The 22,878-nt window shown below is 40.7% G+C and overlaps 1 long non-coding RNA gene across 1 annotated transcript in view; it reads left to right on the forward strand.

The window, feature by feature from the left end:
• Positions 1-22,878, forward strand: part of LOC143106294 (uncharacterized) — a 33,596-nt gene that overhangs the window by 5,284 nt on the left and 5,434 nt on the right. Inside the window, exon 2 of the long non-coding RNA XR_012983654.1 lies at positions 13,750-13,964. This is a non-coding gene — a long non-coding RNA (uncharacterized LOC143106294). The remainder of the gene's footprint in view (positions 1-13,749; positions 13,965-22,878) is intronic.

The following is a 22,878-nucleotide window of genomic DNA, read 5'->3' on the forward strand; positions in this document are numbered from 1 at the left end:
ATTGTTACCACATTATTAGTAAACCAAAATTCACTCTCTCTCTGACAGTTTTTGTCACAATGTAGAAATGCACGAGTCAAAGTGAAAGCGGGGGTGCGCGCACCAAGGGCCTTGGCTACTGTTCTCATTATTCTCTGTCTATGATCTGCAGCTTTTCTCAAACTATGGGCCTCCTCAACAATTAGCTTACTGGTCCACGTAGCCGCGAAATTAAGTTATGCCTGGTGCTTCACGTCTGATAATTTGCAGGAAGATTGGCTAAAAGTTTCCCAAATCAGAAATAGCCTTCTTATTAATTTGGTGTCATCAACTATATAGACATCCAGGCCAGCACATATACGTCTCCAAGACGCTTGGAAAAGATCTGAACAGCTTACATCGCGTTCCATTTAGAACAGAGGTCTCAAACACCCGGCCCGCGGGCCAAATCCGGCCCGCGTCCGGCCCAATTCCGGCCCGCGGCGTATGTCAAAATAATAATGTAATCCGGCCCTTGAGACTATTTTTAATTGCGACAAACAACTATACTTATTAAAATAGACGATAGTTCCAAGTATGGTGACAAATCTCATTTGTACTCTGCTCCACTATGTGCTAGACATCCAGAGCTTCATTCAAACCCAAAATCGCTGCGCAAACTTAGGAAATAGCCTACTTGTATTACACGCGAGAAACACAAAGACGTGCATTTGTAATGACGCGGAAGCGATGCAGGCCATAGTGTTGCATAAATTGAAGCAGAAATTAAGCAGAAATAGGCCTACACCAAATGTTGAAAAACGTTTACGTGTGATGAAGTCTTAGGTAGGCTATGCTATTCACCTATTCTAAATCTGAAGGAGAATATCCTTTTGGAGATTATGATCGATCGTCTATTGAATGGAGGTGCACCTGCGTGTATACAACCGTGTCCACTAAGCATACCATGCTTATTTCGAGCCTCTGCCCAACATAGCTTGGAGGTTGCAGTGGTAATCATGATGATAGTGTCCGTAATGGACGTGGTACAGACAGCAGGGCTAGTAGAAATAGGGCTCTTAACTACAAGTCACCCGCAATATGATGCGAATTTCTGGGTACTCAGATTACCCGCGATAGGAACTGATTTGACCAGAATACTTTATTGTAGGCCTTGTGGTTTAGAAACCATATACATCTTAGGTGTTGGTATACATCTTAGGTGTTTTCCTGTTAATTTGTTATGTGGGTAATATGAAAAAAGGAAAGTAAACCTGCTCAAATATGTTCATCCAGTATTTACTGAAAGGTGCATAATTTGAGGTGCTTGCCATCCAGTGGCAAATTAGATGGGTAAATTTACCCCCTTCATAAACTTTTGTTTTACTCAAAGATTTTTACATTAACAGTAGGACTTTATCTCTGGCCACTTTCAAGCCATGGCCTTTTGACATTTTGATATAAAAATCCAATGGTGTTGCTTTCTTAACCCTGACGCCTATAGTTTGCCAGGTTTAAAAAAGTTATGAGAGGAAAATATTTTTATTTGGTGTGAAACACACACATACCTGTTTTATGCTTTTCATTTGTTTTATAATTTGTATTAATATTTATTTTATCATTATTTTATTTATAAGCTAAGGTTGCTAGCACAGGTGTCTAAAACTAGATAAAAACACTTGCACTTTCTGTTTGCAGTTTTGTGTGGTATTTGAAAAAAAGAACATTGCGTTTTCAGAAATAGCCGGCCCTCCAATCAGATGACATTGGCAGAATTGGCCCCCAGCTCATTTGAGTTTGAGACCCCTGATTTAGAACATCTTATTTGATCTTATTGATCTTACAAACGTCGGCGGCATTTCACTGTCAATGTTCTACATGTACTACAGATCTCAATGTCTTAAATACGTTCGCGTTCCATTTAGAACATCTTATTTTGATTTTACAAACAGCGGCGTCAAGACACATTTGAGTTCTACATCTGAGAACTAGGATTTCCAGCATGTAGAACTCAAAGAACGCGTATGAGCGCTCATGCAAAGTGTGCGTCCCTGCAGCAAGTGAAAGGTAACGTGGGCTACAACACTCGTTTAATCAACAACGTGGCTTCCTGTAACTATTATTGAAAACAGCATAGAAACTTCTAATCATAATCTTTAAACTGACATTAATTAAGCTGGCTATATGCAACACAATTTATTTATATTCCCTTTGCATATGTTTGGGTAGACTTAAAACGTTTTTGAATTTGAGCTTACAGTTCTGTCATTATTTTGTGTCCTTTACATTTATACATAGGTATTATATTAATAGTCCAGTGATACCTCGAAATTAGGCTGTTGTCTGTTAGGCAATTTATTGTAGCCTGCTAACCATATGCACAAAACATAATTTATGAAATGATTTCTTCATTTATAACATGAGATATGTCTCCATGTAGGGTAGTGTCAAATAGTGAAGTGATAGCAGGTAGATCATGTAGGCCTACATGTCACATGAGCCACACATATGAGGGGCACTGCTTGTTCTGTCCCTGCCAAACTGCATTAAAATGGTGTATTTATTTAGCAATCAGAATTTCAAAAAAGTTTCGGGGGAGAAACTCCCGGATACATGCCAATATAGTCCGCACCCCTCTCAGAAAATACTTACAACGTCCCTGTAGGGAGTTATTTATAATTTGGCCGGATTGTTTCACTTCCCTATCCCACAACCCCCACACTTTTAAAAAGCTTGATACGCCTCTGGGTGTTTACAAGTGGTTAAAGCGTTTATGAAAGTTATTAGTCTAAGTATTACGTTGTTACACGGCTTTACTCAACTTCTGTGTAGGCTAATAAACCAAAGTGAACTTCGTGCAACATCAGTCTTCGAGCCATCTTTCAGTAGAGGTAGCTACACACACAGCTAACTCAGAGAAGATCTGTACCTTATGGTTAAGTGTGTTAGTGTTTTCCGTACCAGCAAGAGTGCCCTCAATGGTGACCACAGAATATCCTTTACCTTTGTGAAAAGGAACAACTCAATAGGAGAAAAGGAATTATACTTCAAACACTTAACAAAATCTTGGCTTTAGTTTAGTTGATAATAGTTCAGTAAATCAAACAAGTTTGAATCCCAGGCAAAAACTCAAAAATAATTATCTTATTGAGAGGAAGAAAAAGAAAAAACAATTCAATACAGTTAATAGTCAGATGCTTCTTTCTTATGTGTATTCTCAGTTACAGTCTGTAACAGATATGTGACCTTCATGCATATCAGCTGGCCAACACACACACACACACTCTCACTCAGGCCTCGTGTCGACTGACAGGAGGGAAGACAAAGACAAAACGAACTCAGTCTTTAGTTGCAACACATAACATGTAGCCTATAGTTTTAGACACATTCTTTCTCCTAATTATTTTGTGGAATATTTGATTGGCTGACACACAATGTTTTGAATAGGCGTCCCCACCTTTATCTTAGTTTGGCCCAACTAATGCTGCTGACCATGTGTGGCTGCCACAGACAGACAAAGCTGCCAAGTAAGTTAACTTTCCCTTAACAACGCATGAGGCGGATGTTTTCTTAGATTCAAATAGCTTTGCAGCTCCGAACAAACTATGCCAAATAGTAGTTCAAGCAGGGACAGGTTGACACTCAGACAGGTTAGTATCAGAGAGTAGCAGACAATTGCAAAGCACACTTACACATAACCCATAGGTCAGAAACATACATAGACATACATGTTGAGACAAAAACTGACTCATGTTCCTGATTGGTTACCGTAAAGTGACTGGTCTCAAAATTTGACAGATTGTCCAATTTAGGCAAACCCACTGAATGTGATCTCTCGCCCAGACCTGTACTCAAAACATCTGTAACTCTCAGGAGATTCGTTGACTTAGACCGGTTTCGTGTGCGCACACAATCTGTTCCTTGTTTCGGGGCAAAATGCCCAATTCTGTCAAGGGCCTAGATCGCTTACAGCTGACCGACCAGCGTTGCTGCAGCGTATCACCCATACAACAGAGATCTTGCTCAACTCCCTCTCCCTTGTTGTCCAGCGAGGGCCTAGATAGCTTACAGCTGACCGACCAGCGTTGCTGCAGCGTATCACCCAACGTGGACTGTAGCACTTTAAAGGAACAAAACATACTACTTACTGAGAGCGCGTCTTTCCAGCGGGCTGAGGGATCACACACAGTAAGTTTGGTAAAAAGAACAATCCTTAATTCAATAGATCAATATAATCCTGATCAATCTCGGTAGAACCTCCATAAACTGATGGTAATTTTGATACCATAGATTTAATATAGACCCAATCAGACCAATAGTATGAAAAATCAGGAATAGAGTTTATTTACAATGATGCGCATCAAGGGAGAGACAGCATGACTTCACCTAAAGATCCATCAGCTGCTCTAACTAGACAAGGAAATAGTTAGAGTTTAAGTATCCTTCCAGGCTGACGGGAGATGGCGTTGGTCATCCCATCTCACGTGGACTACACTGAATCAGACCCTGATTAGTGGCAGCCTGGCAATCCGGAGCAGATAGCTACTGACGCAGCCATGCAGAACAGTAAAACACTGCAAAGTCATAATGTTCCTGCTTATCTCTAAACACAGTCACACAGAGATATACACAGGGACAGTACAGATATCATACAGTCATTACATAGAATCATACTTTTAGTATCAAAGTGACCTACTAATGAGAAATGCAGAACATTAAACCACATATTGGAATATTGGACATAATGCAGAACATTAAACCATATATTGGAATATTGGACATAATGTTCTATTCCACTTTCTCTCACAACCCAAAACCCAAACTAGATGTACCGCAGAGCGGTACAAAATATGACCGCCGCCCAGTCCAGCACATTTTTTCCACAAAAATAAATCACGCTGAAAGGCCTATATGATTCTAACTGTCTCACTAAATTGCATTAGCCACACTCAATTCTCACTGGTATCTGCTAGACAACAAGTACCAAAACATGATTAGTTCATAGATTTCACATGTAAAATTCATTTTATACAACCCCACCCCCATCTTGCCTGTTCATAATTCTGAGAAATTCTTGAATTGTGTGCATGTGTGCGTGTACACGTTTATGTTTATGTGTGTGTGTGTGTGTGTGTGTGTGTGTGCATGCTTGTGTGTTTGCCTGCGTATGTGTGTTTGTGCATGCATGCGTACATATGTCTACTGTATGAGTATGTGTCATACGTATGATTACTGTGAATGTATGTGTGTGCGTGTGTATCTGTTTATGCACATGTGTGCACATGGAATGGGTTAACATGACCCCTGGAGGCAAACATACAGAAAAAATTGGTCATCCTAGGCCCTACGGTTCTCAAGATATTCACAGAAAACTGTGTCTGCCCTACCCTCCTTTCGGGGGGTCCAGTACAGCGGGGGGGCTACAGATCAAAACGAAAAACGATGGTTCCATGCTATCCATGTGGGGTTACATGCCCACCAAGTTTCATGTACCCCGGTCTTTCAGTGTCCCTGGTGTACGGTCACTAAATGTACACATAAATTATTTTATTGTAAGGCCCCCCATGAACGAAAGTTCACAAAACTTGGCATGCATTCGGAGGGTGTCATAATGATCCTACACTTTCAATTTCGTGCAGTTTTGACCATGTCAGCCAGAGATATTGTGATGAAAACACCTAATTTTTTGCTTTTTAAATTTTAACTAGGTGGCGCTATACTTGAAATAAGTGGTAATGGGATGGGTTGACATGCCCCCTTAAGACCAACATACAAAAAAAAGGTGGACCTCCTAGGCCCTACGGTTCTCGAGATATTCACAGAAAACTGTCTCCGGCCACCTACAGGCCAGTTGGTGTATAGTAACATAAATGAATTTATTGTGTGGCCCCCCATGAACGTAATTCCACGAAACTTGGCGTGCATTCAGAGGGTGTCATAATGATCCTACACTTCCAATTTCGTGCAGTTTTGACTATGTTAGGTCACAGATACCTGCGATTACAACACCTCATTTTTACTTTTTTGTGTTTACCTAGGTGGCGCTATACATGAAATGAGTGGTTATGGAATGGGTTGACATGGCCCCTTGAGATCAACATACAAAAAAAAAATAGTCCTCCTAAACCTTACGGTTCTCGAGATATTCACAGAAAACTGTGTCTGCCCTACCCTCCTTTCGGGGGGTGCAGTCCAGCGGGGGGGCTACAGATCAAAACGAAAAACGATGGTTCCATGCTATACATATGGGGTTACATGCCCACCAAGTTTCGTCTACCCCGGTCTTTCAGTGTCCCGGGACTCATTGACGGAAATTTGGACATGCGAAAAAGAAAAAAAAAAAAAAAAAGAAAAATCTGACTAAACCTATATGACCGCCGCTTCGCTGCGCGGCGGTCATAATAAGGAAGCGGGTGCCGACTGCGCAGCCTCGTCGTAAGCAAGCGGGCTAGTTGAATGGCCTACTCCAGAACTAGCTGTTGTGAAATTGTTGGGAATTTAATGATTAACACATCACATAAACTGTTATTGATTGTTGTTTATACACTGAACTTGTGCCCTCCGAACCAAATCTGACAGCAAGCAGCTTTGGAGTTTTGGAAGTAGGCTGCAGGCAGGCAGCTGGTGGATATAGTCTACATAACTGGCATGCGTAAGGTAATGGTAAGGTAAAAGCAACGACCGAAATGCAGTGTTGAAACACGTGTATGAAACGAATCCCCCCCCCCCAAAAAAAAAAAAAAATCTCCCGTTTTTGGAAACTAAGGGCTGTATTTTGGGCACCAGCACATGGCGTAAAGTTCGTTTTTCACCCACGCAAAGTTTAATTCGGTATTTTGCACGTTTATTTTTTAAGCATTGCGCCCAGGGGTGTGGCAATTAACAACCTAGGGAGGGGCCTGGCGCGTTGTCTAAAAATCGCTATCATACACCACCTAAACCTGGTCAGAAGTCAATGGAGAGTTGTTCATATGCTATTTTAAGAGCGCATGTCAACAGTCATATTGGCAGGTGCACGCACCATCCTTCTATCATTCATGAACGCACACCAGCGCACATCCATGCAAAGCATTACAAATTGCACAATTACAATGGGAAACATAATTAGAATAAAGATATTACGAAATACTGTACATGTCATGATGAGTAGTTATTCACCATCATTTGCAAATTGGTAATGACGGTTAAAAGTGATTAGGGGAGAGGCGAGAGACACGTATGGAGCATAGCTGAAGACTGGAGCATAGCTGAAGACGCACTGTCACGAGATATAAGCAACTCCTCTGCAGGATTAAATGTTGTTTTATTCAGTCATTTGAGCAATATTAGGGTAAGTGTTTTTCCAGCCTATGTTTTCGGTAGTAACCCATTGTCAGTCAATAGTGAAAGTAACTGCATATAACTGTCTTGTCGTTGACTGACTCCTTGGTGAAGTTAGTTTCACTTTGCCAATTAGTTCAAATAATAGACGAGTGGAAATGCATGAAGGCTATGCTAGGTTTTAGTAAAGCATGGTTTAAGAATGACTATTCCATACGGTCTCGCAAGAAGCCTCCTTCAAATGCGCCGTTGAATGCCAAAATACCGATGCATTTATTTGACATATCGCGCGTTGCGCCGTTAAAGGGAATGACAGATGTCATTCTCATTGGTTTAAAATGATGTTACGCCCCAAACACACCCATATGACTGATTAAAAAACCTAGGAACACCTTGTTGCGCCATGCGCTCCACGTTTGATAACGAAACCCCTCCCAATGTGAACTGGACATCCTACTAAATTTGAATAGACTTTTGACGAGTGACGATGCACTTTAGAATGTCATGATAGGGCCCTAAATGTTGACAGGTATGGTGTAACGGTTTCTCTAGACTAGGCTACTCGATAATTTACATAGGCTATATTAAGTATGGTAACTAGGACTACCTAACTGTAGCCTTTCGAGAAAAAAATCCTAAAGTATGAAACACTTGAAATTTTCATATCCTGGGCCAAATGGCATTCCTGTATGCGATTGACATAGTGGTGCGTGTGTGCCTGAGCGCATCCAAGACAGAGAGCATCCTGATTGGCCTGTTTCACTAAATCAACCAATCAGTTTTCAGTGTAGGCGGGCTTTTATCTCTTTTCTCCCGAACTTAATTAATCAGTTCAGTGTGGCAGAGTCAGTGCCTCAAAAAAGGGAAATGTAAGACCCATTTCAAAGTGGAGGCTACCCTTGATTAATGATAATGATAGGCCTAGTCTTGCACGCTGCACTGTTTGTAACAGTGACTTTAGCATTGCCCATGGCGGGTTAAATGTTTGCAAAAGACGTGTTGAGGTGAGTTTAACAAGTGTCAATTCATGTGCATATTATTCAGGCCTATAGCCTACTAGATGGCAAGTTGCCAAGGCTGCATGAAAAGACCAAACTACCAAAATCTACATATTTTATTTTCACAATTTCTATCTAGGCCTTCCTTATTTGGTGTACTGATTAGACTTTATTGAACATGTTAATCTGTATTAAAGTAGGCTAAAGTTTTTTTGTTTTTTTTTGGGGGGGGGGGGGGGGTGGGCGCTTCGTGATACCTCCCTGAAATGACTTTTTGCAGGTTGGGATGTCTGCTGTTTGTTCACTGTGTGCTGTGTGTTTCACTAATTCACGGATTGGGATAAATGCAGAGACCAAATTTCCCTCACAGGATCAAAAGAGTATATATACTGTACTTATACTTATACTTTTTCTAAAAAAGAAAGAATGAAAAAAATTAAATAGAGATATGTGATGGTCAGAAGCAAGTTAATTGAGGAATTTATGGAATACTGGATGATGAAATCAATTTATCACAAACATTTTAACTCATCTGGGTCACTTTTGACCCAGGTTATGCATTATAGGGTTTTTAAGAGGATTGTGGGTTGGCCTAATTAATGATCATTTACAAATATTTGATACATTCTGCCTGTAATTAGCCTGGCTTTATGCCTTCTGTTTACACCTCGCCATTTTTAAAAGGTCAGGAAAAGACCATTAAATCTTTGTGGTTGTGGCCATTAGGGTTATTGAGTGAAATAAACGTTTGAAGGCTTGTAGACAGTGCTTAATTTGTAAAGTGGGAGGTGCCGGAGCGCAAAGGCGGGGTGGATCCGGCGATTTGAGGTTACGGACCAACAACAAAAAAACCTGCGTACATAGCTCTGACTAAAAAAAAAAAAAAACTAAACAACGCCGTGTGTACACCAGGGCAATGTTTATTAACTTAAGAACTTACAACACACTGCACTGCATGGGTGTAAAATGTAAAATAAAACAGCAATTATCCATTATCAAATTATCGAAAAAAACTAGACAAACACTCTAAATAAAAATATATAGGCTATAGTATGCTATATATTGCAATGATGACCAGCCAGTAATCAATAATCAACTAGATAAAGTGTGGAATGATTAGTAATTTCTGATTGACACATCTGAATACCTATCTGAACCCCTATTCCCCCCGGACACCTCACCCCAATCAAAACACATCGGAACTGAGAGGAAGCGGGAGACACAAACACTCGGCGCTAAAGTATGCTATATACTGTAAAACTCCAAATAATAGCCCGGGCTTTTATTTTCCCAAATTGCCAAACTGCCCCGGCTAGTATTAGAGACAGGCGTCTATATGAGACAGGCCTTTAATTCCCTTTACACAAAACTTTTCCTCTGCAAAGATGAAAATATTATCGAATATATTATTTCAAACACACTGAATGTCTACCTATATGACTAGGCTATCTGATGACAATTACAGATCATCATTCATTTAGGGGCCCTATCATGACATTCTAAAGTGCATCGTCACTCGTCAAAAGTCTATTCAAATTTAGTAGGATGTCCAGTTCACATTGGGAGGGGTTTCGTTCTCAAAAGTGAAGCGCATGGCGTAACAAGGTGTTCCTAGGTCTTTTAATCAGTCATATGGGTGTGTTTGGGGCATAACATCATTTTAAACCAATGAGAATGACATCTGTCATTCCCTTTAACGGCGCAACGCGCGATATGTCAAATAAATGCATCGGTATTTTGGCATTCAAAGGCGCATTTGAAGGAGGCTGCTTGCGAGACCGTATGGAATAGTCATTCTTAAACCATGCTTTACTAAAACCTAGCATAGCCTTCACGCATTTGCACTCGTCTATTATTTGAACTCATTGGCAAAGTGAAACTAACTTCACCAAGGAGTCAGTCAACGACAAGACAGTTATATGCAGTTACTTTCACTATTGACTGACAATGGGTTACCATCGAAAACAGGCTGGAAAAAGCAACACTTACCCTAATATTGCTCAAATGACTGAATAAAACAACATTTATCCTGCAGAGGAGTTGCTTATATCTCGTGACAGTGCGTCTTCAGCTGTGCTCCATACGTGTCTCTCGCCTCTCCCCTAATCACTTTTAACCGTCATTACCAATTTGCAAATGATTATGTTTCCCATTGTAATCGTGCAATTTGTAATGCTTTGCATGGACGTGCGCTGGTGTGCGTTCATGAATGATAGAAGGATGGTGCGTGCACCTGCCAATATGACTGTTGACATGCGCTCTTAAAATAGCATATGAACAACTCGCCATTGACTTCTTACCAGGTTTAGGTGGTGTATGATAGCGATTTTTAGACAACGCGCCAGGCCCCTCCCTAGGTTGTTAATTGCCACACCCCTGGGCGCAATGCTTAAAAAATAAACGTGCAAAATACCGAATTCAACTTTCCGCGGGTGAATAACGAGTATTACGCCATGCGCTGGTGGCCCAAAATACAGCCCTTAGTGTTAGATGTTGTTCATTGAGATACAGTAAGATCCAAATAGCGGGGATAGCCAGAACAGATGAAACACATTTTAGTTAAACGTAATTTACAAAGAGATCGTATCACACTGAAAGCTCATATTTTGTCACTAGCAAATAGCCTATATCGGTCCTTTGTCAAATACAGTTGCATTATCAGCCCTGACCAAAACCGTTCAGGAATTATTTATGCAAAAGTGGAATGTGCGTAATGTTTCATTCTCCCTCCTTTTCTGCACGAATGAAACAGCATGAGAGAGCATGAACCATATCGTTTCTCCCGTTTTGTATTTGCCAAACAGTCAGCCACATTCCACTGCAATATGCGCAGCACATGCCACTCCAACTCATCAATAAAAACTGCGCGCGCACACACCAGTCCCATAGAAGCGCACTTGACTTTACATTATTAACCTATTTCAGTAGGTTATATAGCCAGAGAATGTCCGTAGACGGACTCTGATATAGCCTAGTCTAAGGTAAATTCCTTTTCTGACTTCTTTCTCTTTATCGCCATGGCATTTAGAATAAAGAATAACGTTCGCGAACCGTTCTGGTTTTGTTGCCAGCATAAAAACAAGCTTACCATCGGCCTATCCGCAAATTTTAAACACAAGGGATGAATTGAATGATGACGAAGTTGGACATATAGGCATAGTTCATATTGGAAAAAAAGTTATACAATTTGGAACTCTAGCTTTTCCCCACCGCAGTCCCCACAACATGCGCAGTCTGCGCCATACTTAAGCCCAAATCACACCCAAGATTCGCAACGAGATGAGCAGCAACTTGATGCAACATTCTAAAACCTTGCAACTGTGACCAGACATGTGAATGCTTTGCGACGGCTTGTAACGACGTGCAACATCTAATTCACACTGCTGTAACCTCCTTTCTGTAACGGTTTCATGTCATTGCGAATCTGACAGACGATCTGACGGGTTTTAGAAGATTAAATACAACCCGAAACTAAAAAACAGACCAGGCCTCTACTGGAGACCGGCCTTTAACCCAAACCTGTAGCCACGCCAGGCGTTTAAAAGAGACAGGCGTCTCTTAGGGACTCGTCGATTATTTGAAGTTTTACGGTATTGCAATGATGGCCACCCACACCCAGTAATCAATGATCAACTAGATACAGCGTGGAAGCGCGATTTCTTCCTACCGTAGCCTAGGCCTACTTGTCCAAAATGTCCCATACAGCATCCAGACCCCCGGCCTCCATTACCCTGCTTCTTTCTCTACACCTATGTCTATTATAAATCCATGACCTCACGTAAGGAAAGGGGTTGAACCGGGCAAGCGGCTGAACGACAAGGCAAATGGGGAGGAGATGGTAGAGGTGGTATTCCCTGAAAGCCCTGATGACATTCCGCGGGCTATCGATGCAAAACTGCTGGCAGAGCGTCTCAACTTCTCTTTCCCGAACAGCGTGTCACCCTCCTGTGGCCAATACTGTGGATAAAGCACTTTCAAATCCTCGATTAGCTTGTTGTATTCTGTTTGGTCTTTCCCCTATTTCTAAAGACTAATAAGAAAGATATCAACATTGAACACTACACACCAGGCTTGGAATTTCACCATTCTGGGGGCAAGGCCACTTGGCCTTCAGTTGGGCATATTTGGTGGGGGGCACGGAGGCCACATGTCAGGGCACCAAGGCCAAAGTTAACTATACAGTAGTAGGCTATAAAAATGATCAAAGTTGTATTTAGCCTATTCACTGCAGTAGACCTGCATCACTGTATGAAACATTACAAAAACATGAAACATGACATATTACATAGAACTGTAAATCATCTGATCATCTAATATTTGCAGATACCTAGGCTATATATAACATTTATTTTATATTTGGCCTGTTATGAAATCATGTATTGAACAATTTAAGCACAGCTCAGCTTTACGAAACTCAAATAGCCTAGATGCATGCTTAGCATTTTGTGATCATTAAGGCTACTTTCACAAACTCTTAGTCAGCTGTCCTATGATTTAACAATATAGGCGATATTTGTAACATTTATTTTGTATTTTGCCCGTTATGAAATCATGTGGAACAATTTAAACACATTGTAAAACGTAAAGCCCAAATTTGGAGACATGCATGCATGTCCAAATTTACTGCAAATTCAAAACTAGATTACTCTGGAACGGCTAACTGTACAGGGGACTGCTTTACACTTTTGTGTTCAGTAAGGTCTGCTGTTTATTCTGATATATGGTTTGTCATGTGTTAAAAGAAGGGTTCGAAGGGTTCGTGAAGTATTCCACCGAGATGAATGGGTAGGGAGATCATGGGACGCAAAACCTTCAGTAGAATGTATGACTAAATTGAATTATATTATTTACTTTTCTCGCGAACCGTTCAACACAGCAATTATCGGATAACATCGTTTAAAAGCTGAGAAAAAGCTCTTTCATGTGATACTTGTGATGTCTGTGTGATGAATAGGCTACTTCGCGAGTAGTTCAACTGAGAAGAATGGGTGAATTTGGACGCACTTTCTTTCTTGCGCTGTCACTTTCTCCACTGCGTAAAAGACTAAATTAATTTGCGCTGTGAATGCTAAGATTATTTTGACAGGCCACAGGCTAAATAAAAATCGCTATTAGTAGGACGCAAAGCAGAATATTGAAATAACGGGGCACCAAGGCCACCGTGGCCTGTAAACCTCTGATTTTCAAAGGGGCCTCACGGCCAATGCAAGGGGCTACGACGGCCATGGCCGTCGTGGCCGCCATGAAATTCCTACCCTGCTACACACAGTAATTTATTTATTTTTCGTTTAGGCGATTTATTTTTTTATATTGACGTTAGAGTTGACGGATCCAATAAAATAGGTTCCGGATCCAGCGTCGGAGGTGCCGGAACATGTTACGGCGTGTTCCGGCTCAAATTAAGCCCTGCTTGTAGAGGAAGCTCAACCACTTGTGTTAAGCAAATTCTCTCTCTTTATATTTCTTTCTCCAGGCCCACGTGATTGCTGTCTTATAACAATGAGTGGGAAGTGTCTTGTTGCCAAGAAAGAAGAGCTTTTCTTTCGACCTGCAAGAAATGTACAGAAATGGAAAGTATATGAATGCAAGAAAGTTGAAGCCCAGGGTAAAAATTCTTTGGTGTTTGTATGGCATCGCAACAGTGGATCAGAGAATGGTCTCCTCATTGTGGAAGGAAATGAGGTGAAGGTAGGCTATTCCTGGTTGTCATATTCATTTTTTCTTTGAAACATTCATTCCTGCATGCATGCCACATAATAGGGGTTTTCAACTAGTGAAGGCTGGTGGTCCCTGACCATGCATTTATTAGATAATTTGAATGTGGTAATTACGTAAGGGATAATGTATTGTCCGCCGGTAATTATCAGAAAATAAGTCCCGACATGGAGAACAGAACCCCGACGCGCAGCGGAAGGGTTTTGCTTCGACCTGAAGGGACTTATTTTCTGATAATTACCGGCGGACAATACATTATCCCGCTTATTACACGGCTACTTGCCAAAACGAGAAAAAAAAACCTAACACAATGAATCTTTAAAAATGATTTTGCTACCGTTTCGTGTCTTCTGCTGACAAAATAAATAGTTCGCCACACAGATAGAACTTGACAGTTTCAGGTGTTGCGTGGCAACGTCTTACTAGCTTACTTTCACTTTCAATGAAATTCCATTGCAATAAGGAATATGAGGAAGAATATGAAAGGCGTTAATCAACCCGTTGCCATTGACAGCGGTGATTATATACTTTGCCGGTGATTTATATAGATTTAACATAGGCCCGAACGTTGGGAAGGCCCATTCATGTGAATGAAACTTTCTGCAGCACTCCGAAGAGCCGTGTAATAAAAAAAATTTAATCAGTGGTGGTCCATGTCATTATACCAAAAGGGGCAGAAATCTGGCTAACCTCTGGTCGTTAAAACAGTCTTCACCCACAGGAGCCTACTTCTCCATGGGCTTGTGGAACTGCCAATCCGCAGTACTAATTTCATTGCTGCCAATGCTAATGACCTTTCTCTGGAGCTCCTTGGATCAAACCAGAGAACACTGCCACCCCGGGCTGTGCTCTCCACCAATTTCACACTCTCCCACACCCCTCATCTATCTGGACGAGGAGGTGTGCTGGGCCTGCCAATTTCCAAGAAATGGAAATTCACTCTTCATTATTCCAACTTTGTTGGAATACCATGCTATCACAATGACTACCCCGGTTAAACTCTACGATTGGGTGGCTTTGTGGACAAGATGGACACTTTGCTGTCCTCTGTCTCTGAGCATGACTATCCACTGCTAGTCCTCGGCGATATGAACATCCACTTAGATACCCCTCAGCGGACTTTATATCCCTGATACAATCCTTTGGCTTTGAACTGGTCCGCAGCCTCCTACTCACAAAGCTGGCAAAGAGCTTGACTTGATCCTCACTCGGAACTGCACCACAGACACCCTAATGGTGACACCTGTCCATCTTTCAGATCACTTCTTCATCCGGTTTAATGTCAGCCTGACCGGCTCCTCTGACGATGGTCACATTTCCCTGCAACATCTGCAACTTGTCTCCAACCCACAACTTCACTTCTCCCACCCTACCATCTGCCTTACTGCTGAGACCTTTGCAGTTTTTATGGACAAAGTGGCGGCAATCAGCAGCCAATTCTCAAATGTCTCTCTTTGTATCCACAGGGCGTGACCCATAGACTGTATATATAGAACTGGACAGTGTGCCGTCTGTTAAGAGTGATGCGAGCGCTAGTCCAGAGCCCCCTGGTGGCTGGTTGCAGTACAATGCGTAACTCCGCCCATCCCCATGTATTTCAATGGGCAAGTAGCCAACTTTCCATGTCACTTTTCTCACCTAAAACTATTTTTGCATCTACAACTTTTTATTCGATAAAATAGTTTTCAAGATGCTTCAATACACACTATTTTTCTTTTCTCGCTGAAATGATTTTTTTTAATGTTATTTTAACAAATCTAAAAAGGGCGTGTTTACACCTATAACTGACAGCTGGCTGGCTGCAGACACGACGCTTTGTCCATAATGTTTTACCGTCTAGGCTGCACGTAATCTAACCTAAATAAGTGTTTCTGTTATTATCATTAGGGTATATATTATTACAGTCTGATTAAATACATATTGATAGTCATACATTGTGTAGTTGTTTGTAAGAGACATCGTTGTTAGCTGTGACAGATTCTTAGTGAAAAAATATATGTGCTGTTCTTTCGTAGATGCTAAGTATATTAGCTTATAGCATGCTAAATCATGCTAGCATTAGCCACTTGATAGGTAAAGTAAAAGGGGTCTGCTATATTGATCCGAAGTAACGTTAGCCATAGTCACGATCATTTACAGTCCTACTTGTTTCAAATGGTTTAATGTAACCAGTGTTTGCCGCCACCATCGTTGCAACTTCATTTGAATACACTTAAGTCACTGGGAGAAGGCGATGTTAAGTTTCATTAAGTTAACTCTTGCTTAGTTTTGCACGAATGGCAATAAACGTCACCTAGCCTGCCTAGTTAGGTCGACAACCTCGGTATGACCATTTATTAATTAGCCAGACAAATAACGTTACTTGTTTTTTAGTGAACACATATTGGACCATAGCTTAACGTGAGGAGGGATTCAAAGTTACAAATGGACAATTTGCTTAGTATGCTCATAACAGCGGTATCTGAAAATGCTGAGTTAAAGTATCGTTGTTACCTGCGATTGCACTGCTGGAGAAGCATTTTGCATTGGTATGATTTGATCAGGTCTTGCCAGTGATGTGTAAATCCTCCCGTAGACGTACCCCACTTCAAAATAATGTCTAAATTGAAAACTGTGACTCATCATACTCATAACTCATCATAGGCTCTCTCAATATGTCTGTAATCATATGACTCTACCACAGGGTTGCTAGTGCTAGTCTTTCACCAGAGAGGGTGCTCCATTATAAATCAAAAATGTAATATTCATGTCAGCTGTAAAAATATGAGAACATGGACCTACTACATCAGGATACTCTGTAAACATTTTACACATAATCAGGAAGCTACTTTGCTGTTCAGTGAGTCATGTGTTTAAAGTGGTACTACATTTAAAGATTTTTTTTTTTTGCTTCAAGTGCATAAGAAAATACCACATTATGATGATGGCTAGGTTACACTTTTGTCCAAAGCGATATACAAATACAAAACAATATAATACTTAAATTTAACAGGGATCAATCAATAGCTTAATGAAATAAACAATGAAAATGAGGGGAATGAACAATGCCCATTCAATCAATAATATAATAATAATAACATGGTAACACTACATTAAGGACAATATCAATAATAAACAATGTTAAATTAATCAACAGCCTAATGAAAATAACACAGTACTATACAAACCATAACACTTAAGAAGCGCTTAATGAACTAAGTGCATGTTGAACAGATATGCCTTTTGACCCCTCTTAAAAGACCAAAAACATCACAGGAATGGAGAGCACTGGGCAACTCATTCCACCAACATGGAACCACTGAGGGAAAGAGTCTTGAATTTTACCTAGCGTTTAAGACTGGTCGACACAACAGATGCTCAACAGAAGACTGCAGTGGGCGGTTGGGGATGTACATCTTGATCGTTGATACTATAGGGAGCCAACTGAGAGTAACTAGGAGAAGGGTTACATGTGTCCTCTTAGGCTGACTGAAGACCAGGCGTGCTGCGGCATTCTGAATGATACTTCAAACAAAAGAAATAAAAACATTCAAAATTTATTTAGTATCAACCAATAATTATTCTGATATAAATGTTCTTCTAGCTTCTACATCTGTGTGTAGGCTACTGATAAATACCAAGCAATGGCCTCTGACTTTTAAATACCAAGGCAGTTAAATGCAGTGGTATAGTCTATGTGATACACAGGACTACACAGTAAACCCACTTAAAAAGCATCACCATCTCAGTATACCCATTTAAAATAGGCAAGTATTGCTCACAGTATACCCACCACTAGCTAACTAGACTACACCTCTGGTTAAATGGCGCATTGTAATTTACAATTTGTGTGAGTTCAGGGGCATACAGAAAGTTGAAGTTTGGGTGACATCAATAAAGAAAATAGAAACAAAGTGATGTGTACAGCCTCAAGTATGAATGATGTCACGTTAACAGAAGGTTCAGAGCAGCGGCAGACCTATCTTGGTGCCACGCAAGTTATTGAAAGTCATGTGTTTCAGAATGTAGTGGTGCTGTGCCATGTCCCGTGTATAAGGGGCTTCAGGTTGATCCAGTGACAGTGGGTGATGTCAGGGAGATGAATGTCTGGGAACTTGGAGAAAGGGGGAGGACATGCCACCTCAGACCACCCCAGCCAAACCACTTTACGTAGGCATTCCCTTGCAGACTAATGGAGACCACCTTGCCGCCACCTCCAGTACATTCAGCCATCACCCATACCTTATCTGCAAAAAGGAAAGTTACAATAAAGTTAGTCAGACAATTTTACAACATTACAAAGCATATAATGAGGCACTCAACACAACTAGTAATACCAATTCATTAAATAAATGTGTGCAATAAATGTCACTGCCTACCTAATGTTAACTACACGTTTAAACATGCGATTAAAATATTAAATTCTATATTTAAATATGTGAATGTTATCAACTTGTGTCAGCTTGAAAAATAATGTTATCAGTATGACTGATCATGGACGTTAGATGACAAATTGAGGTGTTACTTTCTCAATGTTCACCGATATCCCTGGGAATTTGTGACTGGTTCTTGGCGTAGTGTTTAATGCAGGCGTTTCATTTATCGATCATTCACTTATGCAGTCTACAACTACCAACCTACCGTCACAGAAGTAGCTCTAACGGAGGTGTCTTTGTCGTTAACGTTAGAAAAAATGCAACGTTGGCAAACTAGCTAGTAGTTACATTAATATGACAGGTTGATGAGTATGGAAGCATATGGGTAGCTTTATTCAAATGAGAATGCAATCTGCAATATGCAATTCAAAAAGTGACGTAGCCTAGTTCCCGCCTTGACGAGTGACTTGACAGATTGCAATGCGTTTGGCAGATTGAATGGCCATTTGAATTTTGCAACACAAAGAGCGTGACCAAAGTGCAATGCAATCACAGGGGGCACTATTTCTTTTCCATTTGAATACAATGCCTCAAAACGATGGCAAAACGTTTTGCCCAAAATAATCCAAAATGTTTTCAGGCTGGCATTGACAGTTTTGCCAAATATGTTTTTAAAATGCAATCCTACATTGCACTTTAAATATTAAATTGCAAAACGAATTGACAGTTAAATGATGAAACTGAATATTGAAAATTGAAATGCAAAATGAATTGCCATTTGAATTTTGAGACTGAAGTACCATGGCAAAATGGAATGCAATTCAATCCATGTTTATTCTATTTTTTAACCAAAATTATTGGAATTGATTTTAGGATTTCATTGTCACTTTGCAGATTAAAATACAATTTGTTGGAAATTATTGCAAATTGCAATATTAAATTGCATAATGAATTGGCAATTGCATAATGTAATGTCTTTTTGAATTGCATATTGCAGATTGCATTCTCATTTGAATAAAGCTACCCACATGCTTCCATAGATGAGGTCCAGTGACGGACTGGACGGTCTGGCATTTGGGCAGATGCCAGAAGGGCCGCGGCCCCTCGTGGGCCGGCCAATCACGAAGCGGCATGTTTGTCGGGTTTGCGCGGCCCATTTATCGTAAAGATGGTTTTACTCCGTCTTATCGGTTTTATCTCTCGGCCCACTATCAAGCATCAATAGTGTTACATGGCTTCGAATAAGCCATTTATCTCTAACTCCCTTTTCCTCCTTCATAGTTGGAAACTGATCAGTATTTATACCAGACATGAGTCTCTACACTACTGTCATGGTGACCTTCAATATTTACATCAGTCTACATTCTTTTGTAACCTTATTCAATTAAATGATTTAAAAGTGCATTGTTTGAAATTGGAATACAATAAATATGCTGCCTGTATATCTTTTATTTTATTATTGGTTTACAAAAGTTAGGCTACATGAAGCAAGGACTTCTGGGAATTTCAAAACCGAATGCGTCTACTACCTTCAGAATTGCCGATCTAGCATGCCTTGATCCTCGGAATTTTCCCCTTATAAAAGCTAATAAACTGCCCCCAAATGCAATTCGAAACATAAGAGAATGTCTGCTTAAATTTAGTGAAGGTACTACCGTTGAAAATCTACAGTCGGAATTGACACATCTCGCCATGCACTGGGACAGCCTGAAAAAGTCTCCTCTAAACGAGTAGGCCTATACAGTCAAAGCGTCGGACTTTGATGATGCCGCGGATATATAGGAAGATACAGAAATAAACCTGGTGAGCAAGAAATGTGCTACCTGCAAGAATTGTGCAATCTGTTGCTATTTCCTTCTCCAGCAGTTAAACGTCTTTACCTGTGCCTACAACTATATGGTTAGCAAATTAATTCCTAACACTGTTCCACTCTTAAATTCATCAAGAATCGCCTAAGGACACGATTGTCACAGGATAATTTGGAGGCCTTTATGCTGATGGCGACAGAGAAAGAGGTCCTATAATGCATGACGTTAATTAAGACACGTTTGTGGAGCGGCTGCTCTGATGGGTTTCCCGTTTATCAACAAAACTATTCGCGCGCAGCCATGGGGCAGAAGACGCTTGGTGCGACAACGTTATAAACTTGACATAAATAGTCGGCTGCTGTAAGCTACAATCGTATTTTTTTTATATACCCCTGGTCCCCTGTTGTCTCAATGATAATAGCATCTCATCTCAGGCTATATTTCAGAGTTTGCCATTCATTTGCATTAACATCGTATTTTGTCATTTTTGGCGAAGACATGCATTCCTTTAGGGATATTGAACATATTGAACATTCTCTAACCATCGTGATTTCGAATTGGTGCAATTTTCAGCACAAAAACTTATTTTGTTCTTTTCATGGAGAGCACTGTTCTATGCTGCTTTCTGCCTCTTGCGCACGCATGTTTTCGTGACACATAGAAATCCATGTATTCTAGGCTATTCTTTTTTCATTTTCATATTGCATTCATTTTTTTTGGAGGTTTGCATTGATATATCCATGTTCTTGGTTCAGTCTTTATGCATATTAAAGTTAGAGTTCATCACCAATGGGGCTACAAACGTGTTATGTCCGTGCATGTGAAGTTATATCTGTGTTTCGAGCACATGCATGCGCGTGCATGCGCGTCCTCGTGTGGGCCGCTGGTTGGTGAAAATGCCAGGGCCGTTTTTTAATCCCAGTCCGTCACTGATGAGGTCCATGCTTCATATAACGTTAACTTACGTTGCTTTATCACATCATAAACTGTACTGACTGTGTAATCTCCATGTAAGTTACAGTCAATGGTTACTCCATGTTGAGATGGCATACATTCAGATTGAGATATTTGAAAACAGCAAAAACTAATAAAACCGACTAAACATGCATCGACTATTACGGGAGCTGTTTGCTAATCTTCACCTCAACGACTAATTTAGCATACCGTTTACAGTAACATTAATGTAGCTGCTAACGTTAGCATGTAATTCGCTGTCCGTATTTCTGTTGTTAGCTGATTAGTATTCACCATTCTTATTTCTCACAGTCTGTAATCAACATAATAAGCTCTCTTAGACGTATTTAAGAACAACAATAGACAAAAAAAACAACTTTTCAGTTGATACAACACTTACCAGACAAGAACAAACCGAAGACTGTTGTTTGTGCTGTTTAGCTAACTCACAGCTGCTAAATTCATCCAGCCAGCTAGCCGTCGGCGCCGAGTCGACCTGTGTTGTGGAAAGGAGAAGGGGGCGGGTTTCACTCGTCAAGGGGCGTGTTTAACTCGCTGAGTGGGCGTGCCTGACCACGACTCCTATTCCCTGCGCATGCTTCAACTTCTGCTGCGCAGCCACACTTCAAATTGGTTGCAAATTTTCCAAGATGGCTTCAATTCCATAGAACACTGCTAGGGCTGTAACGATTTACGATTCGAAACCGAAATCGCGACATTCATATCCACGATACTGTGTCGCGGTGTGAAAAGGCAGAATCGCGACACACTTTCTAGTGTTTCACGCAGTGCTTTGCAGCTTATGCAGCCGCAAAAGCAACCCACAAATCCCGCTTTACTTATCGGTAGCCTACGTTGTCCAAAAATAAATAAATAAATAATAATTTCATACCTCTCCTTGCTTTTATTGTAGACTATGTGTGCAACTTTACCAAACAGTATAGAAGTAAATCTAGTAAAATTATATTGTAATCCTCTGGTATTCTAAGGGAGGCTATTAAAATGTTAGGCCTATTTAATAAAATGTCTAGCCCCCCCCCCAAAAAAAAAAAATGAAAAATCGAGATTCGTATCGAACCGTGGGTCAAAAATCGTGATACAAACCGAATCGTATGGTTGGTGTATCGTTACAGCCCTAAACACTGCTGAATGCAACCACACTGTCCAGTTCTATACAGTCTATGGCGTGACCAAATCAGATATTGCACTTCCACGTCATCCACAACCTTTGACGGTTGCACTTCATTTTTTGCATTTGCGCCTATCTAGATTCCAGACATGTAGCCATTCTACTACATGCTTGTTGGACCATATACCTACGAATTTACTCCAGTCCATCAGCCCGACCATCACACCAGCTATCACACATGTGATCAATGCTTTGCTAAATTCTGGCACATTTCCAACAGCATTCAAAGCAACTCAGGTAACACCGTTACTTAAAGTGTATTTCCGGCGAAAATTGACCCCAGGGTGTTTTTCTGCATTAAAAGAACAGCTAATCCACTCTTTGTGATTTTGGGCTATAGCATATACCGGGTCAAGCTCTGTAGTGGTTGATCAATGAAAAATACTGTCTCCACGGCTTATTTGATGTGTTTTAATGGGAAAAAAACACCCTGGGGTCAATTTTTGCCGGAATTACACTTTAAGTAACCTTTTCTCAACCAAAGTTCAAGAACTATCGCCCTATCTCACTTCTACCCTTCCTATCCAAAGGTATCGAACGGGCAGTCTCTAAACAGGTGTTGGACAGAGATGACAGACTCC

Source organism: Alosa pseudoharengus, unplaced genomic scaffold, assembly GCF_046254945.1.
Source record: "Alosa pseudoharengus isolate Yale_2024_CS ecotype anadromous, Long Island Sound unplaced genomic scaffold, YU_APseudo_1.1 YU_APseudo_1.1_scf_6, whole genome shotgun sequence".
Lineage (NCBI taxonomy): Eukaryota > Metazoa > Chordata > Actinopteri > Clupeiformes > Clupeidae > Alosa > Alosa pseudoharengus.